The sequence below is a fragment of the Oryctolagus cuniculus genome, chromosome 1, assembly GCF_964237555.1.
Source record: "Oryctolagus cuniculus chromosome 1, mOryCun1.1, whole genome shotgun sequence".
NCBI classification, from domain to species: Eukaryota; Metazoa; Chordata; class Mammalia; order Lagomorpha; family Leporidae; genus Oryctolagus; species Oryctolagus cuniculus.
In genome coordinates this window covers 9062774-9087756 of record NC_091432.1, presented here as the reverse complement: position 1 = coordinate 9087756, position 24983 = coordinate 9062774, and the positions used below count along the sequence as shown (strand labels likewise).

Below are 24983 nucleotides of genomic sequence, written 5' to 3'. Positions count from 1 at the left end.
TTCTAGGCACCTGGCATAGCCCCCAGACACACAACAGATGCCGACTGCAGTCAACAGCAAAGCTCGCTACAGTTCTAAGAAGCAGTCAATGGGAAGGTTGGCAGAGGCTCAGTTCAAGATCCCAGAAAGAAGCCAGCATCTCGGGCCTGCCCTTCCCGCTGTGGGCCACTGGCATCACCTCCACATGTCCTGGACGGGCCTCGGCCCCTTCTTCTTCACCAAAACTCCAGAACAAGCCTCACAGTGAGACTAGGGCTTAAACAAGAATACCACCTACTGTGTTTGGGTCAGAGAAAGGCCGTCCTCCAGCCCCATTTCTCTTCCAGGCTCCAGACCCTCACACTAGGCCCATTGCGGCCACTTGGCAGAACATGTTAGTCATTGCTTGGAACGGCTGCTCAGTAATAGGAACCTCTCAAAGTCCAAGAACCTTTTGTCTCTAATAAAAGCTAGTATCATATGATAGCTGGTACTTCATGACCTGTGACAAACCATTAGCATAATATTCTCTAAAAGCCTGCCCACAGGGCCAGCATGGTAACACAAAACGTTAAGCCACAACTTGAAACATCAGCATCCCATCTCGGAGTTCTGGTTCGAGTCCTGGCTACTCCACTTTCCAATCCAGTTATCTGCTAATGCACCTGGGAAACCAACAGAAGATGGTCCAAATGCCTGGACTCCTGCCACCCATGTGGGAGACCTAGATAGAGTTCTTGGCTTTTGGTCTGGGCTTGGCCTAGCCCTGGTTGTTGTAGCCGTTTAGGGAGTGAACCAGCACATGAAAGATCTCTCTCTCTATTTCTCCCTCTCTCCCCCATCCTCTCAAATATTTGCCTCTCAAATAAGTGCATAAATAAAATAAAATCTTTTAAAACCCTGCCCAGAAGATCACAAAGCACACTCCAAAGGGAGTAATAACAACAGCATATAACATTTAGCAAGTACTTCCTTCATGCAGAGTGTTTTATATGTGTAGCTTGTGTTTCTTGGAACAATACTATATGATGTGTATAGCATCATTATCCCCATTTTCAGTAAGGGGAGACTGAGGCTAAGGGAGTACAGCCAGTGTATTATTAGTCACCCTTTCATCGCTGTAACAATATACCCAGGACAAGCCAATTATGAAGGGAGAGGTCCACTTGGCTCCCAGGTCTGGAGGCTCAAGCCCAGGATGGACCCCTTTGGTTCAGCCATCTGGGGAGGATGGAGAACAGAAATGGTGCAGAAAGTGGGAGAGCCAAGAAGCAGAGACAACTGCGGGACCCAACTCAAGCTTGTATAACCAACCCTCTGGCAAGAACTTCCTTCCCAGGGCACAGCCTCAGTGACCTAAAAGGTCACTAGGAGTAGATCAAGTTTCTATCACCCCTACTCCATAATGAATGACCTTGGGGGCTCTCCATCTGCATGAGCTCGGGAGTCATATCTTATTCAAATCATAGTACCCAGTAAGTGGGGAGGCCAGAGCAGGATACAGGCCATCCCCCTGTGGAGCCTGCAGTTCTACCCACTGTGCTACACAACCTAACCCACTGCACTGTTTGCAGGGAGTGGGGGACCAGTAGGATTCCTGTGGTTTCTTACTAACTGCTGTTATCTAGGGGGTGGTCAAGGTAGAAAGGAATTGTGGGAACAGATGCCCAGTGACTGCCTTATTAGCGCCTTCACAGTAGACACCAAATTTTCATCTCGGCCTCCACATAAGACTTGTGATGCCTTGGAGAGGACAGAGATTGATGACAGCAGGTGTCTCCAATAACCCTTTATCCCCTGAGTCTGAACTCTTCCTGGTCTCAGAGAACAGGACATGTAAAATTATAAAAGGTGTCTCGGTAAATTATGTCCAGACGCCCAGAGCAAAGTCAGATGTCCCTGGAGCAATCCACCACCAAACCCATTCCCAAGCCTGTGGTTCGTTTCTAGAGGAGTAGACAGAACTGTCTTGGCACATCAGAAGGAATGCCTGAGTATTTTAAACCTGCCTCTACCTTGCCCCCACAACTCAGTCTGGTCTTTCATCAATCATTGCCTTGGAGTTAGCTATTACTGCTCTTACCCAACTAGTCATTGGCTTCTCTGATGAGCATTATAGCCCCAGGGTAATTCCTTCCACGTCAGCCCCATTCCCAGGAAACCACTATATTCAGTAACATTTGGATTGAGGAAGTTCAATGAGCAGTAAAATTAATAAGAATAAGGATTAGCCATAATTATTGAGTGCTTACAGTGCATCAGGCACAGAACAACTCAGAAGTGAGGAAACTGGAGCTTACAAACACCCTCAGGAGACCAAAAAGTCAACAGCAGAGCCAGGATTTGAACCCAAGACTTGAACTTGGCATTCACCCTTGCCTTCCAAGGTCACCATTTGACATTTGTGAAAGCTTAGAGCACATTCAAGGTGCTTCAGCTCACCCAGAGAAGTGGGGACTTGAGAAGACTCGAAGCCAGAGGTGGAGTTTGAATTCTAGGTCTGGATTTAGTGGGCTGTGTTCTGGGAATAGATCTCAATACCCAGACTATGTTGGACACACTCCACCACCATGTGCACAGCTAGGTATCGTCAGCTAAGGGGTGAGCAGTTGCCACAGAAGCTTAAGTCGCAGCTTGGGGCACCCACATCCCATATCAAGGTTTGAGTTTTGGTTACTCCACTTCCCATCCAGGCTCCTACTGACTCACACCCTGGAAAGCAGTGGATGAAGTATTTCAGCCCCTGCCACCTTCATGGGAGTCCCAGAAGGAGTTTGGCCATCCCTGGCTGTTGCAGGCATTTGGGAAGTGAACCAACAGATAGGATCTCTCTCCCCCTCTCTTTCTCTCTCTGCCTCTCAAATAAATGTTCTTTTCATTATTTTTTTTAAAAAACTTCAATAACAACATGAAAATATGGGAAATTGAAGGTGAAGGAACAAGAATGCTTCCAAAGGAGAGCTGAGCCCTCTGGGCTTCACTCTAGGAAGATTCTCCCAGGATCACCCTTGGGACCTCCTCCTGTAAGATCTGAGTGGGATGGGAGTAAAGAGAGGCCATGTCTAGGAACCCCAGCCTCCCGGGGCTCAGAGAGACAGATCTCCCTGGAAGTGGGGAGAGCCACACGGTAGCTTCCGGAGGACTCTTAGGGAGAAGCGTGGGAGGCGGGAGGAGGAGGGAAGGGTATGCAGAAGGAAGCAGAGGGAGGCTGCCGGCGACCTCCACAAGCTGCTCATGCGATGGAGACAGTGAGTGCCTGGCCCTTGTTCACTCAGACCCCTTCTTAAAGGCCATACAACGCTAAAGACTCATGCCTCCATGCTTGGATCTGCCGAAGGCTCAGTTCTCATTTCTTCAGGAAATGCATCACGTGGGTCCTTGTAAGATGAAGCTACACTGGGACACTGATCCAATTGCCCCTCTTAAAAAAAATATCCTGTGGGGGCCAGTGCTGTAGCACAGCGGGTTAAAACCCTGGCCTGAAGCGCCGGCATCCCATATGGGCACCGGTTCGAGTCCCAGCTGCTCCACTTCCTATCTCTGCTATGCCTGGGAAAGCAGTAGAAGATGGCCCAAGTCCTTGAGCCTCTGCACCCGCATGGGAGACCCAGAAGAAGCTACTGGCTCCTGGCTTCGGATCAGCACAGTTCCAGCTATTGTGGCCAATTAGGGAGTGAACCATCGAATGGAAGACCTCTCTCTCTCTCTCTCTCTCTCTCTGCCTCTCCTCTCTCTGTGTAACTCTGACTTTCAAGTAAAATAAATAAATTTTCAAAAAAAGATTAAAAAAAATAAATAAAAAATCCTGGGATTTGTGCCAACGTCACAGCACAGGGGCATTCCAGAGCTGGCACTGTGGCATAGGCAGTAAAACTGCCACCTGCTGCGTCGGCATCCCATATGGGCACCAGTTCAAGTCCCAGCTGCTCTTCTTCTGATCCTGCTCTCTGCTTATGGCCTGGGAAAGCAGTAAAAGTCCAAGTCCTTGGGCCCCTGCACCCACATGGGAGACCTGGAAGAAGCTCCAGGCTCTTGGCTTTGGATCAGCCCAACTCCAGCTATTGCAGTAATTTGGGGAGTGAACCAGCAAACAGAAGACCTCTCTCTGTCTCTCTCTCTCTCTGTAACTCTGCCTTTCAAATAAATAAACACATCTTTAATATATAATATTAATATACATTAATATTTTATAAATAGTATATAGATATAGATATGGATATAGATAGATATAGATATAGATATAGATACAGATACAGATATATCCTCTGATTACTGAGGAAAGCAAGTCCCGTGAACCTGAAAGGGCTGGAGAAGCTCTTGTCCAAGCTGGCTCCAAGCCTCACCTCACCTTTGACCTTGCCCCCAAGCGTGGTAGGGATGTGGCCTCTGTGTCTCCTCTAGAGCCACCCAAACTCACTTCCTCACTCCACCCATGGAGCTGACCCCTGCACACCTGCCAGACTGGGGCTGCGGCAAGCTCACAAATGCACCACACTCAGACCGTGGCCAGGTCCAGTGGGACGGACAGGCTGCCTGGGCGACCACAGCAGCCTGCACAGTTCCCCCACATATGCGTGGGCCACGACTGAGGCTCTGGTCTGCCTGCGGAGAGGGCCTTTTCTGTCCGACATTCAGAGATTCTGGTCCTGGGCTGAATATGTCCTCCTAAAATTCACGTGTTGGAGCCCTAGCATTCAGTCCTTCCAGATGCAACTGCACTTGAAGATGGCATTGTTAAAGAGGTGATGGCAGGGCCTGGCACTGTGGTGTAGTGGGCTAAGCCTCTGCCTGCGGTGCCCGCATCCCCTCTGGCCACTGCTTCTAGTCCTCTTCTGATCCAGCTCTCTGCTGTGGCCTGGGAAACCAGTGGAAGATGGCCCAGTGCTTGGGCCCCTGGGGACCCAGAAAAAGCTCCTGGCTCCTGGCTTCAGATCAGCCCAGCTCCGGCCATTGTGACCATTTGGGGAGTGAACCAGCAGATGGAAGACCTTTTTCCCTGTCTCTCCCTCTCTCTCTCTCTAACTCTACCTTTCAAATAAATAAATAAAATCTTTAAAAATAGAGAGAGAGATTATGGCATTAACATGAAGCTGTTGACGTGGACCCTAATCCAATATTACCAGTGACCTAATAAGAGGAAATTTGGACCTTAAAGGAGACACCAGGGACACACAAGAACAGAGGAAAGACCACGCAAGGCAGCAGGGAGGTAGCACCAGTCAGCCAAAGAGAGAGCCTCAGAAGAAGCTGGTGCTGCCCTTTGAATGTCCCGGCCTCCAGAACCAGGAGGAAAGACTGTCATTTAAACCACTCAGTCTGTGGAAGGTTTTTCACTGCAACCTTCACCCCGGCCTTGGCCGGTCTCTGGCACAAGTAATAACCACAGAGGTCAACCTTGGCGGCCAGCACCGCGGCTCACTAGGTTAATCCTCCGCCTGCGGCGCTGGCACCCCGGGTTCTAGTCCTGGTTGGGGTGCTGGATTCTGTCCCGGTTGTTCCTCTTCCAGGCCAGCTCTCTGCTGTGGCCCGGGAGTACAGTGGAGGATGGCCCAAGTGCTTGGGCCCTGCATCCACATGGGAGACAAGGAGGAAGCACCTGGCTCCTGGCTTCGGATTGGCACAGCGCACCGGCCATAGCGGCCATTAGGGGAGTAAACCATCAGAAAGGAAGACCTTTCTCTCTGTCTCTCTCTCTCTCTCTCTCACTGTCTAACTCTGCCTGTCAAAAAAAAAAAAAAAAAAGAAGAAGAAGAAGAAGAAGAAGAAGAAGTCAACCTTGGCTACGCGTCAGACACTCTGCTAAGCAACCTCCCAACAACACAGGGAACATAGTCGCCCCCATTTCACAGGCGGGGAAACCGAGGCTCAGAGAAGTTCATGACTCTCCCATTGGTCGGTCAGCTGACCAGTCACTCAGACCAGATTCTAGCTCAGGAAGCCTCCACACCACAGCACGGGGGACACTCACAGTACTGACCCCTGGGCCCTCTGACTGGGCTGCTCCCTGGCCTGATACACGGGTGGGGCCCATGCTCCCAGGCTGCCCTTGACAGCAAGTCATTCAGGGACCCCACCAACAGAGGTCAGTGGTGCCACCCTGCAGTAGATCCAAAGCAGAGAGCAAGACTCTGTGTTTCATGAGCCTTCCAGGTGAGTTCGGGGCAGGTGGGGCAGGTAGCCATTGTTGTTTTCCTCCCATCTCGGGAGAACCCCCTTTGGCTCTTTGTGCTTCGTCAGCAGGGCTAAGGCACCCTCCCGGAGCCCTGAGAACAAACAAGCCCTTTGCAATAAAGTCACTTGAGCTCCGAGAGGTCATTCCTATAACTAAGTGTCCCCCTGAGGACAGTAGGTCATTGGCTCACCTAGAAAAAGGCTACAGAGCCAACCAGTGCCAACCAAAAATAAGAACGAGGCCACTTCCTCAGCCCCATGCCAGGAGGTCAAGCTGCCACGAAGAGGCAGCAGGGAGAGCTGGATTGTTCTGGGACAAGAGGGCCTGGTGCACGCCAGAGTGGACACTCACCCTCCCTGTGGGCCCCCAGCCAGAATATGCCAAGTCACCCCTCATAATGAACAAAGCCAAGCTTTGTGAGCCCTGAATTACTTCGGAGAGTAGGAGGAGGGGGAAAACATTGGCTGGCACTCGCTTACAGCTCTTGTTCCATTCCACTGTGTACGGGGTCATCAGTTCCCTTCTGGCTTCTTCAGCCCAAGTCATAAGCCCCTTGAGGGTAGGAGCTGGCTCTGTCCCCTCCACTGCCCCTAGCACAGGGTCTCTGGAGGTGTGTGGTACCTGAACCCCCTGAGCTGGTCTCACCTGGAGGGCCTATCCATGGGAATTCCCAGTCCCATTAAATGGGATCCTCTAGGGAGGGACCCGGAAATCTGCATTGACCAAATGCCCCAGCTGGTTCTGAAGTCCACCGCCCTACTGTCTCCTTTATTTAGCTGCAGCCTCTCCCACTAAGGAAGGCGGGCAGGCCCTGTTGTTTTATTAGCTGGGATGACCACCGGCCTGGTTTGGCCTGGGGAGAGCAGGGTGTTTCCTGGGACATAGATTTTCAGTATTAAAATCTGGAGAGTTCAGGAGCCTGCACCACCTGCAATGCTGACTTCCCATATCAGAGCATGGGTTCGAGTCCTGGCTGCTCTGCTTCTGATCCAGTCGCCTGCTGGTGCACCTGGAAAAGCAGCAGAAGATGGTCCAAGCGCTTGGGCCACGGACACCCTTGTGGGAGACCCAGATGTAGTTCCAGACTTCTGGCTTCGTTGCAACTATTTATGGAGTGAACCAGCAGATGGAAGATCTCTCTGTCTCTGTCCCTCTCTCTCTCTCTCTCTCTCTCTCTGTAACTCTGCCTTTCAAATAAATAAATAAATCTCTTTTATTTATTTGAAAGGCAGAGTTACAGAGAGAAGTAGAGACAGAGAGAGAGATGTCTTCCATCCACTGGTTCACTCCCCAAATGGACAAAATGGCCAGAGCTGAGCTGATCCAGAGCCAGGTGCCAGGAGCTTCTTCCAGGTTCCCCAACATGGGTGCAGGGTCCTAAGGACTTGGGTCATCCTCCACTGCTTTCCCAGGTGCATTAGCAGGGAGCTGGATCAGAATTGGGGCAGCTAGGACTAGAACTGGAGCCCATAGAGAATGCCAACAATGCAGGCCAGACCTTTAACCCACTGCACCACAGTGTCAGCCCCTAAATAAATAAATCTTTAAAACACACACTCACACACACACACACACACACACACAACCTGGAGAGTTCTGAGCAGTGTGGGCTGGTTGTCCCCCACCTGCCACCTCTCAAAAGTCCCACACAAGGAGAAGGAACAGGAGTTCCCAGGCTCACAGGTGAGAGATCATCTGCAAACCCTCAGAGTTAAAATGGAGATGCACCATGAACGCACTCATAGTTCAAGTGGGCGTGACTGGCATTCTGGGATTTCACAACACTTCAGATGAAAAGCTGAAGTCAGACCACAAGGAACTGACTCAGGGACACTGGAAACAGCTCCAGCTTCCCCAGTCAGTCACCACCCTGCACCCAAAGCAGTAAACACCTTCCCTGAGCCGGCACTCCTCTGAGATCACAGGGGTCCCCCCACGGAGGAGGGGAGCTGTGAGAATCAGGGGTGACAGAACTGACAGCCCCCTGAAGATCAGAATCCTTGGTCTCCCATTTCTCGGATGAGAACACTAAAGGCCAGAAGGGCCTGGTGGCCAGCAAGACAGGCCGGCAGTTGTGCCAGACGGACAGAAGCTGAGGACACAGCTGACATCCATACAAGCCCTTCCGCTGAGCGACAGTGACAAGAGCAGGAAAGGAACCGGAGGCGGCTATAGATGTAGGTCCTGCCCACTTAGCCGCCCCAATCTGAAGGTGTGCTCTATCTGAGACAGGACACTCTCGTGACAAGGTGCAGAGACAGGGGACTCCAGTATCAGGAGGGGCCCCGGGGGCCTGGCTCTGCGGATGCTTTCAGCCTGGGGAGCTTCCTGGGGGGGTGGAGGGGGACTTGGGGGAGGGGAGGCAGCAGGATGACTCCTCTTTCCCCTGTAGCCTGCTTTGAGTTGCACGAAGTAAGTGATAAGAATCTGTCATTTTGTCACATCTTTAAACACTGATGAAAGGGGAAAAATCTCTCCCCTTCATGGATAATGCCAGAAAAGCAACAGATGAAGTCCAGAGTTTCTGAAAGCAGACAGGTAAGATGCTAAGGATGATATGAATTTAGGGGAGGGAGAGTCACCTGCAAAATCAAGGAAAGAGGAGACGGTCCTTGTGGCCATTTGGGGAGTGAACCAGTGGATTAAACATCTGTCTTCTCTCCTCTCTCTCTCTCTCTCTCTGTAACTCTGCCTTTCAAATAAATAAAAATAAATTTTTTTAAAAAAAAAGCAAGGCAAGAAACACACAGGACCCTTGGGAGTGGGGGGTGAGGTGGTCTGGGGAGGTGGCTGTGGCATGCTGGAGCTGGATTCAAGAGTTGCCTTTCTAAGACAGCTAAGAAGAAATCTGAACTTAACCTGGGATCATAAGACATTCCCTCTTATACTCAACAGCAAAACCTGAGGATTTTAGAACCAACTCCTAAAAAGTATTTTGAGTCCTCCATCATGGAGAGCTCAAAAATATTACCTCCAAGTCACATCCCACGACCAAATGGGAACAATCTCCCAGGAACCGATGTCTCTGTGGTTGGCCTGGGAAAAGCCTGGCCATGTGGGAATCCTTGGGGAACAAGCGAGGCACTGTCTGGGGTGGGATTTCCTGGATAGCTGAAGGTGAACACTTTTCGTCCCGGGCTTTCACTCTTGTAAACAGAAGCCTGTCCCCAACACCGCTCCCCCTGCATTCTAAAACAGAACACAGGGACTTTATCTCAGCAGTCCCGGTTCAAGGTGGCACCCCAGAGCTTGCCAGTGCCTGGAATCACTCCACTGTCATGTCAGGAGCTTGCAGAGAACTTCCCTCTCTTACCACAGTCTCCCTGCCCTGCCACCTCCCCCGTGCCTCCCCTGCTCCCTGCTCTCCTGTCTCCTTCCACCTCTCTTCCATATCTGGTCTCTGGTCCACAGGCCCAGCCCTCCCCATTACCGTCAGTATTCAAAGCCCAACTGCCTCGCCCTGTGGATCAGCGGTTTTCTGCCCCTCCTTATTAAAGCTACAGGACCAGGAACTACAGGAAGACAGTTCCCGAACCATGCTACAAATGCTATGAATAACCATAGCAACAGCCAACATGCCTTGACCCAAAACTGTCGCTCCCCGTCTTCGTGGAGGAACGACACAGGACCCTGCGCTGTTCTTTCGTCTGCTCGGCCCTCCCCGGGTTTGCTGCTGGTTCTTCCCGGGTTGGCTACTATCCCTTCCACCTCCGTGGAAGGGCAGTTCCCCCTGCCACATTCCCCACTTCCGCAGGGAGCGGCACACCGCCGGCCGGCTCTTCTCGGGGGCTGCACAGGTGTTCCTTCAGCTACATGTTCCCCTTAGATGTTCCCCATAGGTGTTCCTGGTGCATGCCGTCTCTCTCCTCCTTTATAGTCCTCCTCCGCCAATCCTAACTCGGCTGCCCACACGCCGAGTACGCTGCTCTCCTCCAATCAGGAGCAAGTCCTACAGTTCCTTGGTTGAACTGGAGGCAGCTGTGTAGAAGCCTCTTTCTTCTCTCCCAGCGCCATATTGTGGGAGAGCAGATGCATAGAATAAGTCTTAATTCCAGTAACAATATAGTCCGAGTTGCTCCCCACAGTGGGAGAGCAGATGCATAGAATAAGTCTTAATTCCAGTAACAGTATAGTCCGAGTTGCTCCCCACACAAAACACTTGCATTTACATAGTTCATGAAGTCCTGTCACCCTGGAAAGCAGCCAGCATGGGTAGTTTTAGCCACGTTTTTGTGACAAAACTAAGTTTCACAGGTTAGATGAGCTCTACAAGGGCACCCGACCAATGCATGGCAGGTGGATTGCTTGAATCCAGGTCTACTCACTCCACATCCATATCCTCTTCTACTTCGTGAATCACCTGCTCTGACTATCAGTTCCCTAAAACCGGCAATTAAAATGGGCAGAATCCAGAAAAGCTGGTGATATGGTTACAAAGGGTCTGGACAATGTGACCAAGTCTCCACTGTCCATGTTAGCAGCCCCTGATGGAAGAAATCGAAGGTGAGGATGAGGCATCGTGAATTTACTCTGGAGACTTGGCATCTGCTCCGTCTGCATCTCACAGTCTACAAAACCAAGAATGTGTTTTTCATAATGTATCCATTTAAACCATAGTCCGGGACAACAAACAGCATCTTATGTTCCAACAAATTAATTATAACAGGATGTTAGCCGTTTGGCTCTCAGCAGAGTACACACCCTGCAATCACACTGACCGGCATCACTTTAAATCTATGACCACAGGTCTCAGATCTCCACCCAGCACTGCCTGGAAACGCGGCAACATTTCTTAGGAAGTCCTCTTTCCCATTCCCAAGACTCCACACCTCCTCCTCTGTCCTGCAGCCACCAGCCTCCCTCTCTGCCATTGCACACAGTCCATAATCTCACCCTGTGTCACCAAGAAAATAGAAGCCACACTCAAGAGCTCCCCTGTCTTCCTTCCATCAGACCTTTGGCCACTCCGCAGCTGACTGTGTGTCCTCTACCAGCTGGCCTGATACATTGATAGCAGGACCTACAGCCCTGGTTTACCTGAGACTATAGGGACTCCTGGGATGTGGATTTTTCTTCTTTTTCACTTAATTTGAAAGACACAAAGACAAACATCCTCCATCCACTGGTTCACTCCCTAAATGCAGGCAACAGCCAGGGATAGGCCAGGCTGAAGCCAGGATCATGAAACTCAGTCTGGTCTCCCATGTGACAGGCACCTGAGCCATCACCTGCTGCCCTCCAAGGTATGCAGCGGCAGGAAGCTGGACTAGAAGCAGATTAGCCAGGACTTGAACCAGGCTCTCCTTTACAGGATGCAGGAGTCGCAAGTGGCTACTTAACCACTGCACTAAACATCCGCCCCTGGCGTGTGGAACTTTTACTCTAAAGTTGGAGGAGATCCCCTGCTCCACCCACCAGAGACCTACCCTCCAGGACCCACGGGATCCCCTCCTCTGCCGGCCGAAGAGCTGAAAGCCTGCCTCTTTGTCTCGTCTGCATCATCTGTCCCTCTCTGAATCGCTCCCTTGGACATGCAGAAAGGCCTGATAACACCCACGTTCACGAACAAAAATAGCCCCGGTGGTCCCACCAGTGTCTCCTGCTCCCGGCCCGTTTCCCTGCATCTGTGCCCGCTGAGCCGCCTTCCCCTCACTCTGCTGTTCTTGGTTAATAGCTTACACTTGGGCTTCAATTCCCTTCACCCACACTGACAAATCCCAGAGGAATTCTGAGGATATCCCCCCCACTCCTCCCCAATCACTTGCAAGCCGGAGGGATCCAGATCTTTCCATGTTTACACTCCACTGGTGACAGACCAATACTTCTGAGAAGAAAAACAAAAATGAATGCCTAGACGGGAGTGGGAGGGTAGCCTACCAGTTAAGACACCCATGTCCCACATCAGAGTGCCTGGGTTGGACTGCTCGCTCCAGCTTCATGCTAATGCGGACCCTGGGAGGTAATGATGATGCCTCAAGTAACCAGGTTCCTGCCACCCACGTGGGAAACCTGGATTGAGTTCCCAGCTCCCGGCTTTAGCCCTATCCCAGTCCAAGGAATTTAGTGAATAAACTAATAGATGGGAACCCTACCCCCTCATATCTCTCTCTCTTTTTTTAAAGATCTATTTATTTGAGAGGTAGACTTACAGACAGAGGGAGAGACAGAGAGAAAGGTCTTCCTTCCACTGGCTCACTCCTCGAAAGGCCGCAACGGCCGGAGCAGGACAATCTGAAGCCAGGAGCCGGGATCCTCCTCCAGGTCTCCCGTATAGGTACAGGGGCCCAAGCACTTGGGCCATCTTCTACTGCTTTCCCAGGCCATAGCAGAGAGCTGGATTAGAAGAGGAGCAGCCAGGATATGAGCCTGTGCCCACATGGGATGCAGGTGCTGCAGGCGGAACCTTTACCCACTATGCCACAGCACTGGCCCCTCAAATAAATCTTAAAAAAAAAAAAAAGTTAAGAGTTTTGGAACTGGGGCTAACGCCATGGCTCACTTGGTTAATCCTCCGCCCACAGTGCCAGCATTCCATATGGGTGCTGGGTTCTAGTCTCGGTTGCTCCTCTTCCAGTCCAGCTCTCAGCTGTAGCCCAGGAGGGCAGTGGAGGATGGCCCAAGTGCTTGGGTCCCTGCACCTGCATGGGAGACCAGGAAGAAGCACCTGGCTCCTGGCTTCTGAGCAGCACAGCACCGCCTGCGGCCATTTGGGGAGTGAACCAACAGAAGGAAGACCTTTCTCTCTGTCTTTCTCTCTCACTGTCTATAGCTCCACCTGTCAAATAAATTTTTTTAAAAAAAGATTTTTGGAGCTGGAATTGCGGTGCAGAAGATCAAGCCACCACCTGTGACACTGGCATCTGGTACTGGAGCGCCAATTCAAATCCTGGCTGATCTGCTTCCAATCCAGCTCTCAGCTAATGTGCCTGGGGAAGCAGAAGACGGCCCAAGTACCAGGGCCCTGTACCTATGTGTGAGACCCAGATGAACACCACAGTGCCAGACCCTCTTTCTCTCTTTCATAAGTAAATCATTTTTAAATGAATAAGCAGGGGCCGGCACTGTGGCGTAGCCACCGCCTGCATTGCCAGCATCCCATATGGGCACTGGTTCGAGTCCTGGCTGCTCCACTTCCATTCCAGCTCTCTGCTATAGCCTGGAAAAGTAGTAGGAGATGATCCAAGTGCTTGGGCTCCTGCACCCACGTGGGAGACCCAGAAGAAGCTCCTAGCTCCTGGCTTCAAATAGGCACAGCTCCGGCCATTCATTGCAGCCAATTGGGGAGTGGACCAGTGGATGGAAGACCTCTCTCTCTCTCTCTCTCTTTCTCTCTCTCTCTCTCTCTCTCTCTCTATATATATATATATACATATATATATATATATATATCCTTCTCTCTGACTTTCAAATAAATAAATATTTTTAAAAAGATGAATGAGCCAAGGGGAAAGAACATGCTTGGATGATACAGCAATGTCAAATTGCTCTAAAAGTTGCAGAACGCCTGCTCTGTTTCTGTAAGGTGGACCAGTAATGGTCTGTGGACAGGTGCAGTCCAGGAACCCCTCTTGAAGGAACACTGCTCTTGATCCCACCTTCTCCCGGACTTCTACCACATTTGCTAATTCTCTGCCTCCTTTGCCTCCCATTCCAGCTTCTCCTGGCTGCCATGTTGGAGAGCTGTAAATCCCACCTACCCATTAGTGGCTCTTTTTTTTTTAAGAATTTATTTATTTATTTGAGAGGTAGAGCTACATATAGTAAGATAGAGAGAGAGGGAGAGAAAGCTCTTCCTTCCGCTGGTCCACTCCCCAGTTGGCTGCAATGGCTGGAGCTGAGCCAACCCAAAGCCAGGAGCCAGGAGCTTCCTCCAGGTCTCCCACGTGGGTGCAGGGGCCCAAGAGCTTGGGCCATCTTCTACTGCTTTCCCAGGCCACAGCAGAGAGCTGGATTGGAAGTGGAGCAGCCGGGACTAGAACCAGCACCCATACGGGATGCTGGTGCCACAGGCAGAGAATTAACCTACTCGCCACAGCACCGCCCCCCCCCCATTAGTGGCTCTTGTAGTAAATAGAATGGTACTCCCCAAAGGTGTGTCCAAGTCCTAATCCTGAGTACTATGAATGTGACCTTATGTAGAAATAAAGATGGGTGTGATTAACTCGCGAGGAAGCCGTACTGGATTAGAAAGAGCCCTGAGACCTAACCAGTGACTGGCATCCTTATAAAAGGTACACAGGCACAAAGCGGAAGCTGGAATTTTGCTGTTACAAGCCAAGCATTGCCAGCAACTACCAAAGGTAGAAGAGGAAGGTGGGATTCCTCCCCAGAATCTCCCAAGGTTACATGGCACCTTGACCTTGGACTTCTGTCTTCCAAAACTGTGCAACAATAGATTCCTGGGTTTGTGATCATGCTCTAGCAGCAACAAGAATTAACACACCCCCAATTTTTATCTCCTGCCTGGCTGCTCTCTGAGCACCACGGCCATACACATCCAGCTATGTTCTTCATGCTCTGCTTGACTGTACACGAAGGGTCAAACTTAACATGTCCGAAACTGGACTTTTAATTTTTCTTTACCATTTCTTCCAACACAAATGACAAGGCTATTAGCCAGTTGTTCCCAACAAATACTTAGGAGTCATCCTAGATTTCTTTCACCTTTTCCCCCAGCGTATCCAGCACTACCAAAGTCTCCATCAGCTCTACATTCAAGATGCTTCTTCCAGGGCCAACGCTGCAGCGTAGTGGGTAAAGCCAGCACCTGTGGCACCAGCATCCCATGTGGGTGATGGTTCAAGTCCCGGCTGGTCCACTTCTGATCCAGCTCCCTGCTAATGCGCCTGGGAAAGCAGTGGAAGATGGCCCAAGTGCCTGGGCCCCTGCACCCACGTGGGAGACCTGGAAGAAGCTCCTGTCTCCTGGCTTCAGATCAGCTCAGCTCCAGCCATTGCAGTCATCTGGGGAGTGAGCCAGCAGATGGAAGGTCTCTCTCTCTCTCTCTCTCTCTCTCTCTCTGCCTCTCTTTCTCTATCACTCTAACTTCCAAGTAAATAAGTAAATATTTTTAAAAAATGTTTCTTCCTCTTCTGCCAACCATCATCATGTCTTGCCTCTATAGACTATTCCAAGAAGGCAAGGACTGGGTCTTGCTCTGCTGCCTCCAGGGTCTGGGATGTAACACATTCAAGAAATGCACGTTTTGCACCCTGGGAGGCAGCAGGTCATGGCTTAAGTATTTGGGCCCCTGCCACCCCCATGGGAGAAATGGAGGCAGTTCCCAGCTCCTGGCTTCAGCCTCCCTGAAGGCCTGGCTGCTACAGAAGTTTGAAGAGGGAACTAATGGATAAAAGATATCTTTCTCTCTTGGGGCCGGCATTGTGGTGCAGTGGGTTAACACCCTGGCCTGAAGCACTGGCATCCCATATGGGCGCAGGTTCAAGACCCAGCTGTTCCACTTCTGATCCAGCTCTCTGCTGTGTCCTGGGAAAGCAATAGAAGATGGCCCAAGTCCTTGGGCCCCTCTACTTGTGTGGGAGACCTGGAAGAAGCTCCTGGCTCCTGGCTTCGGATCGGCACAGCTGCAGCCGTTGCAGCCAATTGGGGACTGAACCATTGGATGGAAGACCTCTCTCTCTCTCTCTCTGCCTCTCCTCTCTCTGTGTAACTCTGACTTGCAAATAAAATAAATAAATCTTTTTTAAAAAAAAAAAAGATATCTTTCTCTCAATTTCAAATGAACCAATAAGTAATTTTTATAAGAAATGTTTGTTAGATCAATGAAGTAAAACCTTATTAATTCAAATATGTCCCCTCATTGAGAATCTATGCTCATTTAAACACAGGCTGCCAGGCAAACTAACTGTGTAAATCAGATAAGGAAGCATTTTAACTATGTAGGATAATAACTGTTTACAAACAACACATCTACTAATTATGAGTCATTTGTGTACTCGTGATGCATCCCAAATGTCTCTCTTAAATGATCTAGTTCACTTGGTGGTTATGCAAAGCCTAGATCACTCCTCACACATCCTATTTTAATACATTTAAAGGATATCCTTGAAAGTGATGTAATTGGCCGGCGCCGCGACTCACTAGGCTAATCCTCCGCCTTGCGGCGCCAGCACACCAGGTTCTAGTCCCGGTCGGGGCGCCGGGTTCTGTCCCGGTTGCCCCTCTTCCAGGCCAGCTCTCTGCTGTGGTCCGGGAGTGCAGTGGAGGATGGCCCAAGTGCTTGGGCCCTGAACCCCATGGGAGACCAGGATAAGTACCTGGCTCCTGCCTTCCGATCAGTGCGGTGCGCTGGCCACAGCACGCCAGCCGCGGCGGCCATTGGAGGGTGAACCAATGGCAAAAGAAAGATCTTTCTCTCTGTCTCTCTCTCTCACTGTCCACTCTGCCTGTCAAAAAAAAAAAGCTGTGACAAGTTTGGACACTTTCTCAGACATTTACCAGTGTATCTCACTGAAACAGTGACAACAGGGGTGGGGCATTGGGCCTACTGTCAACACACCCACATCCCAGATCAGAGTGCCTGGTTCCGAGTCCCAGCTCTACTCCCAGTTCCAGCATTCCTGCTAATGCAGACCTTGGGAGGCAGAAGGTGATGGCTCAAGTTGGGTCCCTGACACCCACGTGAGAGACTTGTATTGAGTTTCTGGATCCTAGCTTCAGCCTGGGTCAGTACCAGACTTTGCAGGTACATGGGGAGTGAGCCACCAGCTGGGAGCTCCTTCTGCCTCTCAAAATAAAAATAAATAAATAAATAAAAATAAATAAAGTCTTGCAGCAATACTTTTCCTAGTAAATATTCAGTGGCCCAGAATTTGCCATTTTCCCCATCAAATTACTGCATTTGGTTCACTTCTTTGAAGTTCCCCTCAGCCCACAAAGCACTTCCTGAAGCCTTATCCAGAATCAGACTCAGCGCAGGTGCCAAGCAAGCAAAGATGAGTGGGCAACACATGGGCCTGTGCTTCAGAATCTCCTTCCATTAGAGACAAAATATGAGTTGCATTAGTGATATGGGACTTAACTCACATAGCCAGACCACATTAAGTGCTGTGGCTAAGGGGTGCATAAGGTGTGTGTACAGGTTTCACCAGGGGGAAGGTGTTGGGGACAGGGAAGGTGACAAGATAAGGAAGCAGAAAGCATGGTTCACCCATGGTGAGTGCTTGATCATAAACTCAATCACAGGGGAAATCTTCACAGGGCTTATAAAATAGCTCTTGCAACTACAGCTCTGGTTGCCAGCCACCAAAACCGTTGGGAAGTTCGAAACACATCATCCGTGGCAGGCGTTCGGCCTAGCAGACAAGATGCTGGTGGGGACACCCTCATTCCACATCAGAGTTCCTGGGTTCGATTCCTGGCTACAGCTCCTCGCTGCAGCTTCCTGCCAAGGCAGATCCTGGGAGGCTGCAGGGATGACTCAAGTCCTTGTGTCCCTGCCACCCAAGTGGGAGGTCCTGGCTCCTTGCTTCCACCTGGCCAAGTCCCAGCCGTTGAGGGCATTTGGAGAAGTAAACCAACGGATAAGAGCACTCTATCTCTCTGTCTCTCTCCCTGTCTCTCTCTCTAATTTACAGAAATAACGGCATCAACCAGATGCCATGTTGCATGACCCCAGAACGAGGCCTGTGGTTCATGACAGAGCCCCATGGCGTCAGCCAAGCTGGACCACGGTTTACACCAATCAGGTCGCCACCATCCGTCAAGCTCCATCTCTCACTTCTTTTTTTCTTTCGGGAAAAAAAAAAAAATTTCCAAGTAGCCAAATTGCTAACAATAATCCCTACTATGCAACTGGTGAATGTCAACAGACTAAGCAGACATCAGGAATGCTGAGATGTTGCAATCCCTCCAGACAGACCCTCCCTGCTGGCCAAGCAAGACGCTCCAACCACCTATAGCCAACCCTGTGAGTGGAAAGAATTTCCAATTTTGTTTACACCAGTATAGGAGAAGGACCTGGGGAGGATGTCTTGATGGACAAGAGCCTCAGCCTCCTGCAGCTGCTGGGGCGAGGACAGAGTCGTGGGTACCTGGTGCCGCAGGGAGGCTGGCGTCCTCAGAAGATCCTTTTCTGACTACAGACATGGCTCATGCAACTCTGGGCAGTGTGGCTCAGCGGTGACCCCTTCAGCATCACAGGCAGACCACTCCTCTTGTGGGGGCTGTTCTGTGCATTGCAGGATGCCAGGAGAAACCTCCAGGGACTACCAAAACCACAGCCTGACATTGCCAAACGCCCCCAGGAGGGAAATCACCCCTGGTGGAAAACCACTGCCCTAAGAGAGGAAGCAGGGACAAAGGACAGGGAGAACCCCACTGTGAGCTGGACATTGGGAAACACCAGGGCGGGGCACATGGGGACAGTGGGTGCCTGTGGAACCAGCGAGGCTGGCAGTCACGTGGTCCAGGGCATTGAAAGGCTCTATGATGACCCTGCCTTGGAGGGCTTCTCCAAGTTTCTTCTTTGGGAAAGAAGAAACATTAGCAAAATCTAGATCTACTGCTATCCCCCAAAAGAAAAATCAGGGGCCTCATAAATTCAGAAGCAGCTTGAAGATGAGCATTTGGCTCAGTGGTGACTTAGCCACTTAAGTCTCCACTTGGGACACCTGCATCCAAATCAGAGTGCCTCGTTCAAGTCCCAGCTACTCAGCTTTTGACCCAGCTTCTTGCTAATGCAGACCTGGAATGCAGCAAGTGATGGTTCAAGCACCTGGGTTCCTGTCACCCACATGGGACTCTATCTATAGATAGAGTTCTGGGCTCCTGGTTCAATAAAGAAATGAGTAAAATTTAAAAATAAGATTTTTTTATAAAGCAGCTTACATCTAACTTTTAATTTTTTTAGTTCAGTATTTATTTATTTGAAATGCAGAGAGACATAGATCTCACATCCTCTGGTTCACTCCCCAAATTCCCACAACAGCCAGAGCAGGGCCAGGCTGAAGCCAGGAGCCCCAGAACTCCATACACATCTCCCATGTGGATGGTAGAGAGCCGTACTTGAGCCATCACCAGCTGCCTCCCAGGGCACACATTAGCAGGAAGCTGAAATGGGAAGTGAAGACAGGACATGAACCCAGGCACTCAGATAAGGGATGCACGTGTCCCATATGTCATCCTAACCACTGTGCCAAACACCCACCCTTAGGTCTAATTTTAACAGAGAGAAAAATTCAGATTTTCAGCCAGAATATCATAAATCATCTTTTATGAATAAATGTACAAATTAAGTTTGCCTGAGCCGCTCTAGTCAGGGGTTAATGTCAGGGCCATTTTAACAGCAACAACACATATGTGGCCGGCTCTTGCCTCTGTCAGCTGTGCTAGAGACCCAACCTCCTGCAAACCACCCCACCACACACATAGACATACTAAAAACATACACACACATACCTACACACACGTGTGCCTCTCGTCCACGCTCCCTCCAACTCCTCTACCCCTGTAGATGCCATTCACACTCACCCCTGCTCCTCCCCACCCCAGCCTGTAACCCAGGGCTCTCAGACCCTCCCTGAAATGACCAGTCAGCACAACCATCCCCTCACTGTCCTCCCACCTAGAGCTCTTTGGCCTAAGCCAACACTCCCACCACTTGCCAGAAACTAGCTGTTCCCTAGCCCAGGCCCCTTGGTCACCTCCTCCCAGCCTCATCCCAGCCTTGGCCATCCCTATCAACTCAGCCCTCAAAGCCAGGCCAGCCCTTGCCCACACCCAACTACTTCCTCTACCCTAATTTCTCATGGTGGTCCAGACTCTCCAAGTTAAGATGCCAGGGTCCCTTGTTTAAAAGATGACAGTGGGGGGCCAGCACTGGGGTGTAGTAGGTTAAATATCCGCCCACAGCACCAGCATCCCATACGGGCACCAGTTCAAGTCCAGGCTGCTCCACTTCCACTCAAAGCAGTAGAAGATGGCCCAAGTGCTTGGGCTCCTGCCACCCACATGGGAGACCTGGAAGAAGCTCCTGGCTCCTGGATTCAGATCAACCTGCCTCTGGCTGTTGCAGCCATTTGGGGAATAAATGGAAGACCTGTCTCTCTGTCTCCCTCTCTCTGTTAACTCTGCCTCTCAAGTAAATAAATAAATCTTTTTAAAAACAATTGGCAGCTTTTTTTTCCAGGCAGCCAGCAAGATGGCAGATATTCAGAGCCAGCGTGCCTACCAGAAGCAGCCGACCGTCTTCCAGAACAAGAAGAGGGTCCTGCTGGGAGATACGGCAAGCAGTTCCTGGTCTGTGCTTCAAGACACCCAAGAAGGCTACTGAGGGCACTAAAGACAAGAGTGCCCCTTCACCAGAAATGTCTCCGTCCCAGGGAGAATCCTGTCTGGCGTCCTGACCAAAATGAAGACGCAGAGAGCCATCATCCTCCACCGACTACCTGCACTACATCCACAAGTACAACTGCTTCGAGAAGCGCCCCAAGAACAAGTCCGCGCACCTGTGCCCCTGCGTCAGGGATGTCCGGATCGGAGTCATCGTCACGGTGGGGGAGTGCTGGCCCTGAGCACACGGTGCACTTCCACGTGCTCAAGGTCACCAAGGCCACCGGCACCAAAAAGCAGCTCCAGAAATGTTGAGATCCGACGCCCACCTGCTCTCCAAAGTGAAACAGTTATTTTCCCATTCACTGGCAAAAAAAAAAAAAAAAAAGACAGTGAAATAAGCCAGACCAAAGGGATAAATGCTGTATGATTCCACTCATTGGAGGTACCTCCAGTGGTCAGATTCGTGGAGACAGAACGTAAAACACAGGTGCCAGGGACTGGGAGAATAGGGTTTCAGTGCAGGCAGATAGGTTCTAGGGTGGACGGTGGTGGCAGTCACACAACAGTGTGGGTGTCCCTGGTGTACAATGTACACGGGAAAGTGGCTAAAACGGTAGATCTCATTGTGTATATTTTACCATAATTTTTAGAATGCTATGTAAAAATCAATGGCAGGTAAATGAAGCGACAGACATGTTAATTAACTTGATTTAATCATTCTGCAGTGTATGCATGTATCAAAGCATCACATTGTACCCCATAAATGGATACAGTTGTGACTCAGTACCCAAAAAAAGTATTAATAAAAAAAGAGGGGGGAGGAGGGAGAGCAGGAAGGGAGAGAGGGAGGAAAGATACTATAACAAAATTAGAATCTTGGGAGCAAGACTCAGAAACCTACAGTGTTCACCCCCGCCCTGCCCCAGGATTCCCATGCATCCTGAGGGTAAGAGCAGAGCATTGTTGCCATTTGTTAGCTGTGTGATCTCAGCCAAGTTACCAAACCTACCGAGCTTCGATTACCTTGTCTGTTGATACACACAATCCCGTCCACCCAGGGCTCTCATGAAGGTTACATGAGGTATGGAACATACAGCACCAGGCACGTGGCAGGTGCTCTACCAAAGAGAGCTTGAGCTTCCGTCCATCTGCAAACACCCACCAAGCCCTGTGGGTGCCAGGCCCCATGCTGGGTGCTGGGGATACAAGGGAAGCAGGCAACTCCCAGCATCCACACTTACTGACAGCAGGGATCTCCCTCCTGGCCTCTCTAAAGCAGAACACCTGGTGGCAGGTAAGGCGGTCCCTAACCTTAGAGACTGGGTAATAATCCGATGAAGGAGAGGAGCCCAGGAGAAGCAGTTCGAGGGCCAGATGCAGAGACACTGCCTGAGGCCTGGGTCAAGGCTCTCCCGAGATGGTGATGGTTGTGCCAAAACCTGAATGATTGGCTCAGCGACTGACTTGACATCTGTGGCCAATCAAGAGTGTGTGCAAAGGCCCAGAAGCCATGGTGAGCTTGAGGAAGAGAGAAGAGGCCAAGGTGACGAGGGCTGGGGAATGTACATCGAGTACTGAGAACAAAGCGATACCTGGCCAGTTGGTTTCTCAGAGGCCTCCAGAACCCAGAGACCCTCAGATACCAGAAGCCCAGGGACAGGTGTTTGGCCTAGAGGCTGAGATGCTGGTTAGAATGCCCACAGCCAATAGCACAGTGCCTGGATTTGACTCCTGACTCACTTCCCACCATTGCAGACCCTGGGAGGCAATGGTAGCAGCCAAGGGATTAAGTTCCTATCACACCAGAGACCTGGATGGAGTTCCTGGCTCCCTGCTTCAGCCTGGCCCAGCCCTGGCTATCGTGGGCATTTTGGAAGGAAACCAGTGGATGGGCACTCTATCACTCTATCACTCTATCTATCCATCCATCCATCCATCATCTACCTATCCATCCATCCATCCATTTATCTATCTCTGCCTCTCAAATAAAAATTTTTAATTATTTTTTAAAAGGAAGCCAAGAATTCAGCACCCCAAGCAGGAGCTAACTTGGAATCTCTCAGTTGCCTCTGCTCCCGGGACGTCCTCTGAGAAGGAGACTGGGTTGACTGAAGAGTCCTGTTCACACTCCTCCCTGTGGTGTCTTGGGATGGCCTCCCAGCACGCCCACAGCCTCATCAAGCAGGTCTGCTCAGCACACACCTTCCCTTCTCAGCCAGAGCCCAGCAAGGCAAAGACCAGCAAGCCCAGCAAGGTGCTCAGGCCCAGGCCCCTTTACACTCAGACTGCACACCCCCAGGGCTCGCCCAGGCCTCCCTTGCAACCAGGGACAGCGAAGGCCTCCAGGGAGCCTTGATGGAAAAGTGCTTCTTCTTTTATTTTTCTCTCTTCTTTCACTTTTCCAAAATTAATCATTCCCAGCAACTCTTAGAGAAGAGGCAAGTGTGCACTTTACAACCTAGCATGAAAACAAGCCCTCTGGGGCCGATGCTGTGGCATAGCCGGTAAGGCCGCCTGCAGCACCAGCAACCCATATGGACACAGGTTCAATTTCTGGCTGCACCACTTCTGATCCAGCTCCCTGCTAATGCACCTGGGAAAGCAGAAAAAAAAAAGGGGGCCCAAATCCTTCAAATCCTTGGTCCCTGCACCCACATGGGAGACCCAGAAACTCCTATCTCCTGGCTTCGGTCTGGCCCAGCTCCAGCTGTTGCAGCCATTTGTGGAATGAACCAGCTGATGGAAGATCTCTCTTTCTGTCTCTCCCTTTCTCTCTGTAACTCTGCCTTTCAAATAAAATAAATACATCTTAAAAAATTAAATTTAATTTAAAAAAGAAAGAAAATCACCTCTCTGAGGTCTTACAGCCCACACGGGTCTCCCTCATGTCGACACAGTTAAGATGGCAAAGTCTGCCTACTTGAGCACTTTCTGTAATAGTTCAACAAATTTGTTAAGAGCTTCGTTTTCTTTAAGAGCATCGTTGCTTGGGCACTTAGGGGTCTGTAAAGTGGTGGAGGCTCTGGGAAACTAGCTAAACATTTCAGCCGGACTGACATTTGTGTCCTGGTCCAGCAAGGACTGGAAGGCAGCCAGACCACTCCTGCCCCTTTTATAAAGATTTTCCCTAAGAATCTGTCAACAAGCAGAGCAGAACCTGCGAGACAAGCACCAGGCCCCCATTCCTCCCACCAAATGCCTTCCACCCCCTCCTTCCAGCGTGCAGCAGAGCGCAAGTTCCCTCTCCACAACAGGCTCCAAGTGGGTGATCCAGCGCTGCGTGCAAGGCTGTCCTTCGCCTGTTTTGCTGTGAAACTGTTCTTGAACGCAGTCCAAAGTGGCTTTAGGGAATATTCATATCTCGACTGGTTTTCTTGATTCAATTAAAAGTTAAGGCGAGCTTGGCTGCTTCCAGGGAGCTGGCACCCAGGGGAGAGGAGAGAAGGTACCCGGTGCTCCTGCTGGGTCTACTCCACCAGGCTGGTAGGGGGGCACCATAAACCTCTCCCCCAGTTCCCAGCGAGAGGGCCGCAGGCGGCAACCAGTGCTCGCTGGCTGCCCAGCAGGTCAGCCCTCTGTCCCTTGCCTATGCCCCTGGGAGAGCAGGCTGGACTCAGTGACCCGCTCTCCCACAATGAGAGCCCCAGAACCCTCCCCACTGCCATTCTTGCCTCTTTGTTCCTGCCCAAATCCGCTTCATAGTTGATACTTTAGGGGTCGGGGAAAATAAAGCTCAGGCGTCGAATTAAATGACTGGTTGTGAGAGAGGTCCTTGCATGTTCACCATTCGAGGCTAAGTAAGCAGGCCTGGGATTAGCGTGGCAGTGCCTAGCCCTTTCTCTGCAAGCCCTGAACGCTGAAGCCCTGACCTCTGTCCCCAAACGGGGCCTTCCTTTCTGAGCTCTGTGCTATGCAAGGAATTCTGCACATAAAAAAAATAAATAAATAAGGTCCCCCTGGATTTGCTGCCTTCTGACCTGGCCAAGTTGGAATGTGTGGTGTGGAGGAATGCTCCTTGCCGGGCAAGGATGGCCACCCACAAGACAACAGACCTCAGCAAAGAACGTCCCTGACCTTCCCCCAGAAAGCCACGCGCAATCTCACAGAAGGCAGGAGCAGCTCAGGAAGTGGCCAAGCTGCTCCCACCCTGAGGTTTCCTGGATGGGAAGGAAGGTGCTACGGGTTTCCCCTTCCATTCCTCTTGCACCGTCCTAGGCTCGGCCTTGGTGCCTCATTCCTCATCTCCTGCCTCAGACCTGCACTGCCACCCAAAAATCTCCCCAAACCTCGGCTTCTAGCAAGCCACCCTTCAACACCTGTCAAAGGGCGTCTGTTCTGGATCAAGTGTAACCCCCTCTGCCTCAATGCTAAGAGCTTGTATAATCTGTCCCGTCTTCTGCCCCACCATCCTCTCCACTGTTCCTCAAAGCATGACCTTTGCCAAGTAAGTTCAGCTTCTCCTTCCCTGTTGGGTCTGCTGTGCTCACACCATCCCTGGACTGCCATCCAGATTGTTCCCCTGCTTGGCACCTGGCCT

At 50.8% G+C, this 24983-nt stretch overlaps 1 protein-coding gene and 1 pseudogene across 1 annotated transcript in view; one reads left to right on the top strand and one right to left on the bottom strand.

Annotated features, from left to right (window-relative positions):
- Positions 1-24983, bottom strand: part of AHNAK (AHNAK nucleoprotein) — a 100274-nt gene that overhangs the window by 12934 nt on the left and 62357 nt on the right. The gene's annotated exons all lie outside the window — the stretch shown is intronic.
- LOC108178912 (small ribosomal subunit protein uS17-like) lies at positions 20313-20758 on the top strand (annotated as a pseudogene).